This window comes from Ailuropoda melanoleuca, chromosome 18 (assembly GCF_002007445.2).
Source record: "Ailuropoda melanoleuca isolate Jingjing chromosome 18, ASM200744v2, whole genome shotgun sequence".
NCBI lineage: Eukaryota > Metazoa > Chordata > Mammalia > Carnivora > Ursidae > Ailuropoda > Ailuropoda melanoleuca.
The window spans coordinates 20,331,466-20,342,129 of NC_048235.1; positions in this window are offsets into that span (position 1 = coordinate 20,331,466).

The following is a 10,664-nucleotide window of genomic DNA, read 5'->3' on the forward strand; positions in this document are numbered from 1 at the left end:
CTTTAAGAATAATATAGTGCCCTTCTGTGTCTCTCTCTATAGCCTCTAGTTTAAAATCCAATCTATCTGAATTGAGAATTGCTACTCNGATATGAGAATTGCTACTCCAGCTTTCTTTTGAGGTCCATTTGCGTGGAAGATGGTACTCCATCCCCTTACTCTAAGTCTGAATGCATCTTTGGGTTCAAAATGAGTCTCTTGTAGACAGCAAATGGATGGGTCATGTCTTTTTATCCAATCTGCAACCCTGTGGCGTTTTATGGGAGCATTCAAGCCGTTAACGTTGAGACTGCATACTGAGAGATATGATTTTAATGATGCCATGTTGCCAGTAAAGTCTTTGTTTGTATAGGTTGTGACTTTCTGCTCTGTTTCACTCTTGGGGCCTTTTTACCTTTATAGAGCCCCCCTTAATATCTTCTGTAGGGCTGGTTTCATGGTTACGAAATTGGTTAATGACTGGTGATTCTGGAACGTCTTTATTTCTCCATCAATTCTGAATGACAGCCTTGCTGGATAAAGGATCCTTGACTGTATGTTTTACTCTGAAAGAGCTTTAAAAATGCCCCCCCAAGCCTTTCTCTCATTACAGGTCTCTGTAGACAGGTCTGACGTAATTCTGATACCTTTGCCTTGGTATGTGAGAAATGTCTTTGCCCTGGCCGCTTTCAATACTGTACCCTTGGATCTAATATTTGCAAATTGCACTATGATGTGACGTGGCGTAGGTTTGTCGTGGTTGAGCTTGGATGGGGTCCTCTCTGCCTCTTGGACACAAATGTTTGTTTCCCTTGCTAGATTAGGGAAGTTTTCAGCTACAATTTGTTCAAATATCTCTTCTAGACCTCTGTTTTTCTCCACCCCCTCAGGGATTCCTATGATTCTGACATTGGATCATTTCATAGAGTCAGTAATCTCCCGTAATCTGCATTCGTGGGTGTGGATTTTTTTAAGACCAGCTTCTATTTTCGTTTTTTCTTCTACTAACCTATCCTCCAGTTCGCTAATGCATTCCTGTGCCTCGGTGACCCTGGCCATCAGAGCCTCTAGTTTTGACTGCATTTGGCCCATAGAATTTTTAATTTCTGTCAGATTCGCTCTCATTTCTGCCCTTAGGAATTCTATATTCTCAGAAACATTTTCGTTAGTACTTTTTTCAAGTCTACTCATCATCTTGACCATTGTTGCTCTATTCCATTTCTGATAATTTGGATACATCCAAATCTATTATTCCTGTGGCAGAGGCCACAGACTCATTATCTTTTCTTTGCTGGGGGGTCTTCTCCTTCTCATCATTCTGATGAGGAGAGATTGTGGGGTTGTCCAGAGCCCAAATTATTGACTGGGACCCAGTCCGTGCGCCCTTGTTTTATAGAGATCATAGGGATGTGGGCTTCTTCTTTAAAGATTTTATTTATTTATTTGAGAGAGAGAGACAGTCAGCAAGAAAGGGAACCCAAGCAGGGGCGTGGGAGAGGAAGCAGCAGGCTCCCAGTGGAGAAGCCCGTTGAGGGACTCCTTTCCGGAACGCTGTGATCACGCCCTAATCCGAAGACAGGCACTTAATGACTGCACCACTCAGGCGCCCTGGGTGGGCTTCTTTTCCATCCCGTTGTTCTTTAGTTACATCTTTTTATAATAAATTGGTAATCTAGTAAGTAAAATGTTTCTCTGACTTTTGTGAGCCACTCTAGCAAATTCATCAAACCTAAGGAGGGAGTCATTGAAACCTCCAATCTAGAGCCAGTTGGTCAGAAGCACAGGTGATGTTAGTGGGGGAAGAGAGGCAGTCTTGTAGGACTGAGCCCTTAACCCACAGGATCTGACACTCTCTCCTGGTAGATAGTATCACAATTGAGTTAAATTGTAGGACATCTACCTGTCTGAAAATTATTTGGTTTTGTGGAAAAATCCTTGCCACCCACTGGAATATGGTGCAAAATCCTTTTAGTGATCAGTGTTTTTTTTTTGTTTGTTTTTTTCTGTTTCTTGCCTAAGAATTATCCAAGGACACAAAAATCCTTTATTAGTTAGCTTAATCATATGTCTAGAGCAGTGCTAGCAATAGAACTCTGTGATTATGGAAATTTTCTATATCTGTGCTTGTCCAATATGGTAGCCACAGGCCATATGTAACTATTGGACGCTTGAACCATGGTTAATGCAACTGAGAAACTGAATATTTAATTTAACTAACTTTAATTTAAATTTAAATAGCTACAGTGGCTATTACAGTAGTTGCTACTATCCTGAATAGTCTAACTTAAAATTAGTTAAGAACCTGGAATATAATCTTAGTTAATATATTAAGTCTTCATGATTGGAAGCACTACAAAACTTATAAAATTAAACTTTTATCACTTTATTAAAGATTTATTTATTTTAGAGAAAGTAAAAGAGAAAATGTGAGAGCACAATCAGGGGGAGGGGCAAAGGGAGAAGGAGTGGGAGAGAGAGAATCTCAAGCAGGCTCCCTGCTGGGGCCCAGAGCCCGATGCGGGCTTGATCTGACACCCTGAGATCATTCCTGAGCCAAAGTCAAGAGTGGGCTGCTTAACCCACTGAGCCACCCAGGTGCCCCTATAAAATTAAACTTTTAAAAATAATCCATTATTATCATTTTATTATTTAAATATGTTTTTATATTTCTCAATTTTTTGAAAAGTCATGAAAACAGTAATAATTTACTTAACTCATGAAATCAGTTTAGTGAATTTAAACCATGTGACATTTAACCCTGGTCTTGTATAATCTAAATATTGTGCTGATGTTCTTTTTTTGGTAAACTAAATTTTACACTCCTTAAATGATGCCAAAATTTATCTCACATGGGAATTAAGATCTTTTTTTAAAAACCTCATAATCATAGCAATGAAGGCTATTAAGTCAATGCACTCTTCAGCCACCACAATTTTTAAAATAAATGTAACAATAATGTCTTTATTTCTTTAAAAAAACAATTTTTGGGGCCCCTGGGTGGCTCAGTCGTTAAGCGTCTGCCTTCGGCTCAGGGCGTGATCCCGGCGTTCTGGGATCGAGCCCCACATCGGGCTCCTCCACTAGGAGCCTGCTTCTCCCTCTTCCACTCCCCCTACTTGTGTTCCTTCTCTCGCTGGCTGTCTCTGTCAAATAAATAAATAAAATCTTTAAAAAAAAAACAATTTTCAATTTGTCTACACTAGATATTCCCAGAGTGCACACATACCAACAGAGTGATTTTTATAATCTGTTACTCTAAAATTTCCCAGAATCAGAAAAAGGGAGGGAGAGGCAGAAATAGAAAAATTAGAAGTGCAAAGAAGCCAACTTCAGAAAAATATTAAATTGTCACTGTAAAGAGCTAACTATGTCCTATCTGCAAGAGAGGGGGCAAAGTTGAGATGCAGGAAAACCCATTTTGACATATATACACAGACAAGAGAACTCCTTGGCTATTTTATCAAGACATACAATTAAAAAGCCAGAGATTTTGGAACCCCAAAGTATAGAAATGAAACAGAAGGGGAGTCTTCAATATGAAAGAAAATGATCTCTCTTTGGTACACAAGACAATCTTCTCATGAGTGTTTCTTCTCCTTTTGTTCTAAGGGAGCTACCGAATGAGCATCTTGCTAAAATCAAACGTTGCCCCCAGTAGTCACTGCAATTCCAGTTTACCTCTGCAAAATACTACCGGTCAGAGAATAAGCATACATTATATATACATTATATTTAGAAAACATAAATGAAACGGGTTTGGCCTGAAAGATGTGCAGTGTCAGACTGAGAAGACCCCATGAGAACTCTAGCGGTCAGTAAGACTGGTGCTGGTGGAACTTGGCACTGATCAGCAGCCAGACAAAACTGATGGTGGGCACATGAAACTAAATAAATCATTTCTTACAAAACTGGGGAGGACCCCTTATAAGGTTTTGAAATGCTGGCCTAAAGCAACTTGTACCCAAAGAATATCAGTCTGAGGATACCTTCTAAACTCCCCCTTCCTCAGCAGTGGCCCAAGGATGGACTTGTGGACTTACCAGGTCTATGTCCAGACCCTCCCTGTAGACTGTTCTTTGTATAGACAAAACCAGCAGACCATAGAAGTAAATACCACAAGGCAGAAAAGCAATTCACCAAGAATACAATATAAATATGATCATATAACCAAAAAGCCCCAAAAGAACTTATTCCTGAGAAAACAAAACAAACCCAGTGCAGAAGAATCACAATGAAATATTAATCAGAGCAAAGTTCAGAGTAAAACTTGCCTGCCATCTACGGCCAGACTGACATTTTGAACACTTAAACAGAGATTTCTAGGACCTCCAATGTGTACATTATTACTGAGTCTAAAGTCCCAGTCCAACAGTGAGGGGCTCAGCTAACCCTTGGTAGAATCTGTTTCTGTTACTATCCTCCATCTAAACAACACAACTGAAGTCAAACCGAGTTGGGTTTATTGGCTCATTGCAAATGCCCATTCCTCATTGCATGAGGCGTTTCAGGGAATCTAAGAGAGTATTAGAAGGGAAGCGTTACAGCATTTAGATTTGTTTTTAATCTTTTGGCAAGGATTCAAGGAAATGTGGTTCTATTCTGGATTCGGAGCTGTCAGAAGCAGGTGAAATTCCATAGTAGGGTATCTTAATAATTTTTGTCTAGAAGGTGAAAGGAACAACGTAAAACTAAATAAAAAAAACGATCAAAAAAGGAACAGTCACTTATATGAGAGAAGTGGATGTTTGGTCATTTTTGTGGATTATACAGTGCTCTTGTTCCTGGCAAGATTATGAAAGGGACTTGTTTTTGTCTTGCTCTGTCACATTCACAGAGTGGCCTTGTCCAATGTTGGTCTTCTGTGGAATTTTTTATGTTCAGCCCTGGAATACCAAGGCCTGTTAGAGCCAGATCAGCTCTGGGAGCTGATTTGTTCTTTCTACATCTTGGGCAAAATCATCTTAATTTCCCAATCAAAAAAAATCACAGGATCCTCATGAGGATTAAATTAACTAATAGATATAAGGCAATTATTACAAAGCTCAGAATATATGAATTCTTAATCAATATTTGCTAGTGTTATCATCATTTACCATCACATTGAACATATGCTGCTTCCCTCCTTGAATAGTAAGCACTTGGAGCTGTATTTATCTTTGTATTGCCTTCCCCAGTATGTTCTCCCTACACCAGCACTCCACAAAGCAGGGTTGGGAGCATGGGCTTTGGAGCTGGACCCTCTACCTCTTAACTATGTGTCCATAGGCAGATTACATCACCGCTCTGTTCCTCGGTTTCTTTATTGTAAAATGAAATATTGTAAAATGAAAATGACTATAGCACTTTGAAGATGAAAGAAGTGAATATATGCAAAATGTTTAGAAGAGTACTTCACACATTGTAAATGCTACAGATTAACTCCCATTGTGGGTGTAGTTACTCAGCAAATTTTTAACTGACTCCAGACATCAATTCTTCTCCTCTACCAGACGCTAGGGTACATAAAGGAGTAAGGGCAAGAAAGAAATGAGAGGCATAGTCCTTCTCTAAGAAACAGACATAGATATTGCTGGAGGGATGAGCCCATCAGTGACCTATCAGGGTCCCTCAAGCTGCTGTGTGGCAAACAGCTTAGATTTCAGCCTCACATCCTAGTACCATATATGATGTAATACAGGGGCATAAAAACTTTTTTAACCCACAACTATTCTATGGATGCCCATATGGAATATACAGAGGAAAGTGTAAAGAGAAGACCCCTAGAGCTCCAAGAAACACAGCTGAAAAACCAAGAGTCGGAAATATTAAGCACTGATACTTAATCCTAAATGCCTTTTCTCATTTTTTAAAAATATATTCATTTGTTAGTACATCTAAATGATTTTAGTATTTTTCGAACAATTGACTATGTAAAATAAGTTTTTTATGAGTGTGTTTCCAAGAAATATTCCAGAATTAAAGTGATTTTATATATTATGTGAAATTATAATTATTTTAAAACTATATCTTCATAAATAACTGAAGCCTTGAAGTATTATGTCTGTGTAAAAAACAGAAATTAGATTATTTTTATAAATATTGCTAAACTTCAACCTAATGCCACTTCCTATGACATTAATTAAAACATTTTCTTTTATTCATAGAACTTAGCATTTCTAAAAATTCATTGTATATGATCTTTTCATTATTGTTTGATTTCTGCCTAGAATTTCTATCAAAATCAAAATAAATTCCTATTTGAAACATAGAATTAAGGAATAGTCTAGTAAATGATTTACCAAATGAATTATACTACTATGGGACGCCTGGGTGGCTCAGTCGGTTAAATGTCGGTTTTTGGCTCAGGTTATGATCCCAGGGTCCTGGGATGGAGTCCCACATCTGGCTCCTTGCTTAGTGGGGAGCCTGCTTCTCCCTCTGCCTGCCGCTCCCACTGCTTGTGCTGTCTGTCTCTCTGACAAATAAATAAATAAAATCTTTTTTAAAATGCTGTAATTTGTTAGATACAATGACCAAATTAATGTACGTTTTACTTCCTTTCAATTTTCTGTTGTTTTCAATATATAAAAAGTTGAACTGAACTTTTAAAATTAATGAGCAAAATATGGACTGAATCTCCAAGTGCAGGACTTTCTTCCTAATTTATCTTCTAAACTCACCAAATAAGGCAACTTCCATGCTTGTATTTATATGCCTGTAATTGTATGTCACTGGATAAGTGTTCATTTTAATCTTGATGCATAGTTTTCTTTAAAAAATCACAAATGCGGGGACCCTGGGTGGCTCAGTCAGTTAACTGGCTGCCTTTGGCTCAGGTCATAATCTCAGGGCTTCTGGGATCAAGCCCTGAATCAGGTTTCCTGCTCAGCAGGGAGTCTGCTTCTCCCTCTCCCTTTGTACTCTCTCTCTCTTTCTCTCTCTCAAGTAAATAAATAAAATCTTTTTTAAAAAATCACAAATGCTGGGGTGCCTGGGTGGTTGAGTTGGTTAAGCGACCGGCTCTTGATTTTGGCTCAGGTCACGATCTCAGGGTCATGAGATAAAGCCCTGCATTGGGCCCTGTCAGGCTCCCTACTCAGTGCAGAGTCCGCTTGAGATTCTGTCTCTCCCTTCTCCATCTGCCCCTCCTCTTGCTCAGTATGTTCTATAAATAAATAGATAAATAAATAAATAGATAAATAAATAAAATTCTTTAAAAAAATCACAAATGCTGAGCTAAGCATGACATTTTTCATATTAACATTAAATTTTTAAGCTGGAATTACCAGTAATTAAGCTATGTTTGTAGAATTATGATAAGTTCTATTGGTTTCCTGTAAGAGTTCATCATTTTATTCCAGGGATTAAATTAGTTGTTAAGAAATATGTCAAAGGATATTTCTCTGGGCTAAAACCAGGAAGCTCTAAAATTAGTACCCCAATTTATTAGTTAATGGTGTTTAATTTACATCGATTTCATTGCTAAAAAAATCATTTTACTCACTAAAATTATGTATCGATACATATAGGGTGGGAAGAAGGGAATGTATATGGAACATTTAAAGCATGAGAGAAAAAGCATTCCAAGTCAGGGATTTATTTTGTCCAATTGTATTGAAGCTCTTGCACTGCAGCAATGCTTAGGAATTGCCTACAGTACCTTTCTGACTGAGAATAAAGCAAGCTTTGGGAGCATTCATGCTTCACACAGAAAGGAGTTAATAATCTGTGAATCAGAAATTTTTAAAAAGATTTATTTATTTATTTAATTATTTATTTATTAGAGAGAGAGGGCGTGTGGTGTGGGAACACCGCGTGGGGGGATGGGGAGGTGGGGTGGAGGAGCAGAGGGAAGGAGAGAGTTAAGTCTTAAGGTGGCTCCCTGCCCAGCACAAACCCACCCGACCCAAGACTCAATCTCAGGACCCTGAGATCATGACCTGAGCCGAAACCAAGAGTCCCACACCCCACCGGCAGTGCCACCCAGGCACCCCATGAATCAACAATTTTAAATCAATAAGGACTGTATTTTCTTTATCATTAAGTGAAACAGACCAATAGCGTATATCAATGTGCAAATTATAGTAAAGTTTTAGTGACCTAGCATGATTGAAAATGGAGAGTTCATGGGTGGGGGATGGGTGAACTAGGTGATGGGGATTGAGGAGGGCACTTGTCATGATGAGCACGGAGTGATGTATGGAATTGTTGAATCACTACATTGTACACCTAAAACTAATATTACACTGTGAGTTAGCTACACTGGAATTAAATACTTAATTAAAAAAGAAAATGGGAAATTCATCATTTATTCAAATTAAATTTTAAACTTTCATACACTTCGCTTATGAATTCACACAATTAAAAATTCTAATATGACAGGGGCGCCTGGGTGGCACAGCGGTTAAGCGTCTGCCTTCGGCTCAGGGCGTGATCCCGGCGTTACGGGATCGAGCCCCAAATCAGGCTCCTCCGCTATGAGCCTGCTTCTTCCTCTCCCACTTCCCCTGCTTGTGTTCCCTCTCTCACTGGCTGTCTCTATCTCTGTCGAATAAATACATAAAATCTTTAAAAAAATAAAAAATAAAAAAAATTCTAATATGACAACAAAGAAAGTTCATAGTTGAACTATACCAAATATCAATTAGTAGTTATGACCTAGAAACCTCTAGAACATTAAGTGGCAATTTATTATCTGAATCCATATTTTATCTCTCTTTCTTATTCCTTCTGAGTGCTCTATTTCCCTTAATCCTACCCCTTTCTCCCCCCATCGCTCAGGCATTAAGCCCTGAAACTCTAGCACTGGTCGTTATCATTTTATACATGGACTCCTATGATAACATTTCTACTAGCTTCCCTCTTTATGGAATCTAATCCGTTAGCAAGACAAATGTTCCCCAGGCAGAGTTAAATTTATGTCACCCTCCTGCTTAAAAGCCTTCACTGGCTCCCTAAAGCCAATATGATTAAATTTAATCTCCTCTAGTCCTGTGTTGCAGCCTTTGTCTTCCTTATCTTTCTTTTCTAAGTACTTTGCTATTACTTGCTTTCTCATTACAGCCAAACTGATCCAATTTCTGTACCCCCGACGAATCTGGGATTTTTGGCTCCCTGACTCTTTGGCTTCTTTCCAGTCTACAATGCTCAAATACTCCTGTATCATTTAAGACTCAGCACAAGTTTGTGTTTCTCCAAAAAGTCCTCACAGAATCTTCCAGTCCACCGTGAACTCTCTGAGTTCTTTGTCCAACAAATTGGACATTTATTGATATATTGTAGCAGTTCTCAAACTGTTTGAACTCAGGACCTTTTTACACTCTTGAAAATTATTGAGAACCCAAAGAGCTTTTGTTTATGTGGGCTATATATGTCAATGTTTTTCATATTATAAATTAAAATTGAGAAAAAATTGAAATGAGTTTTAATAACAGTAAGCCCATTGCTCGTTAACATAAATAACATTTATATTTTTTAAAGCATTAGTGGAAAGAGTGATACTGTTTTACAGTTTTGTCAATCTTCTTCACATCTGACTTACTAGAAGACAGCTGTGTACTCATACTGTTTCTACATTTAATCTGTTGTGATATCACCCATCATATAAATTCTGGAAGATCCCAATGTACACTCATGAGAGAATGATAGTGAAAAGACTTTGATCACAGATTAAACCATAGGTTTGGGTATCTTAAAATGAGTCCTTCATTAGGTTTATCTATATCTTTAGCTACTTGAGAAAAATTAAGAGAAACAAGGAAGTCACATAAGGTCACAATAATTCAAGCACAAATTACTCTCCTAGTGACTTCAAAGGAAGGAATCAGAGGCTAGGTAGGACGGAACATTAGAACCTACTCCTTATACTTCCAGCCCCGGTGGTGTGGGTTACCTACAGGACCTGCTAGTCACTCGAACACGCACAGCTTGAAAGTGCAAGGGAATTAATGGTCTGGATTAGCCTTGACCAATGGGGAAGGGGACCAATGAGAAAAAAGAAGTCGGTGGCCAAAAAGGGACATCAGTTCTGAGACATGTTTCATGAAGTGTCTCAGAAGAGCCAAGGGGATGATGAGCCAGTCTCCAACATTTGGGGCCAACTAGGTAACACATCCTTTTAAAGGATTTCTTTCTTCCTTGTTTCATTCCCACTGCCCCTTACTCCTCTGCGATCAGTTCCTAAATAAACTACCTGCACACAGCCTTTGTTTCAGATTCTGCTTTGGTGATCACTTTCATCATTTCTATTGTAAGCAATGGTTTACTTTTTTTTCCTCTCCCAACAATGCTATATGGATAGGAATTTTGACTTACTTATTTCTGTATCTCCATAGCCTAGCACATAGTGAAAACTTACTGTATTTTTGATGGATAAATGGCAGCATTTTTGAGAAATTTCCTGTGGGTAGAGGCAATAACAGTTTGCAAGCTGGAATTGGATAGGTAAAGAGAAATATGAATGAATGAGAAAAATTATGGAGGGAGAAACCCATGAATCTCCTCTATCATTTGTTTATCTCTATATACAATAAAAACTTTGTTTGCTATAATATAATGCAGAGGCTTCCTACAAAACAGAGGAAGGGATGTTTCATGGCATCCTATTTGACTCTTTTGATTTTGTAGAAATGCAGGTTGATGTTTAAATAACAAGTATCTAAGGAAGGACAACATTTTTTTATATCTGTGACAGGCACTGGACCAAG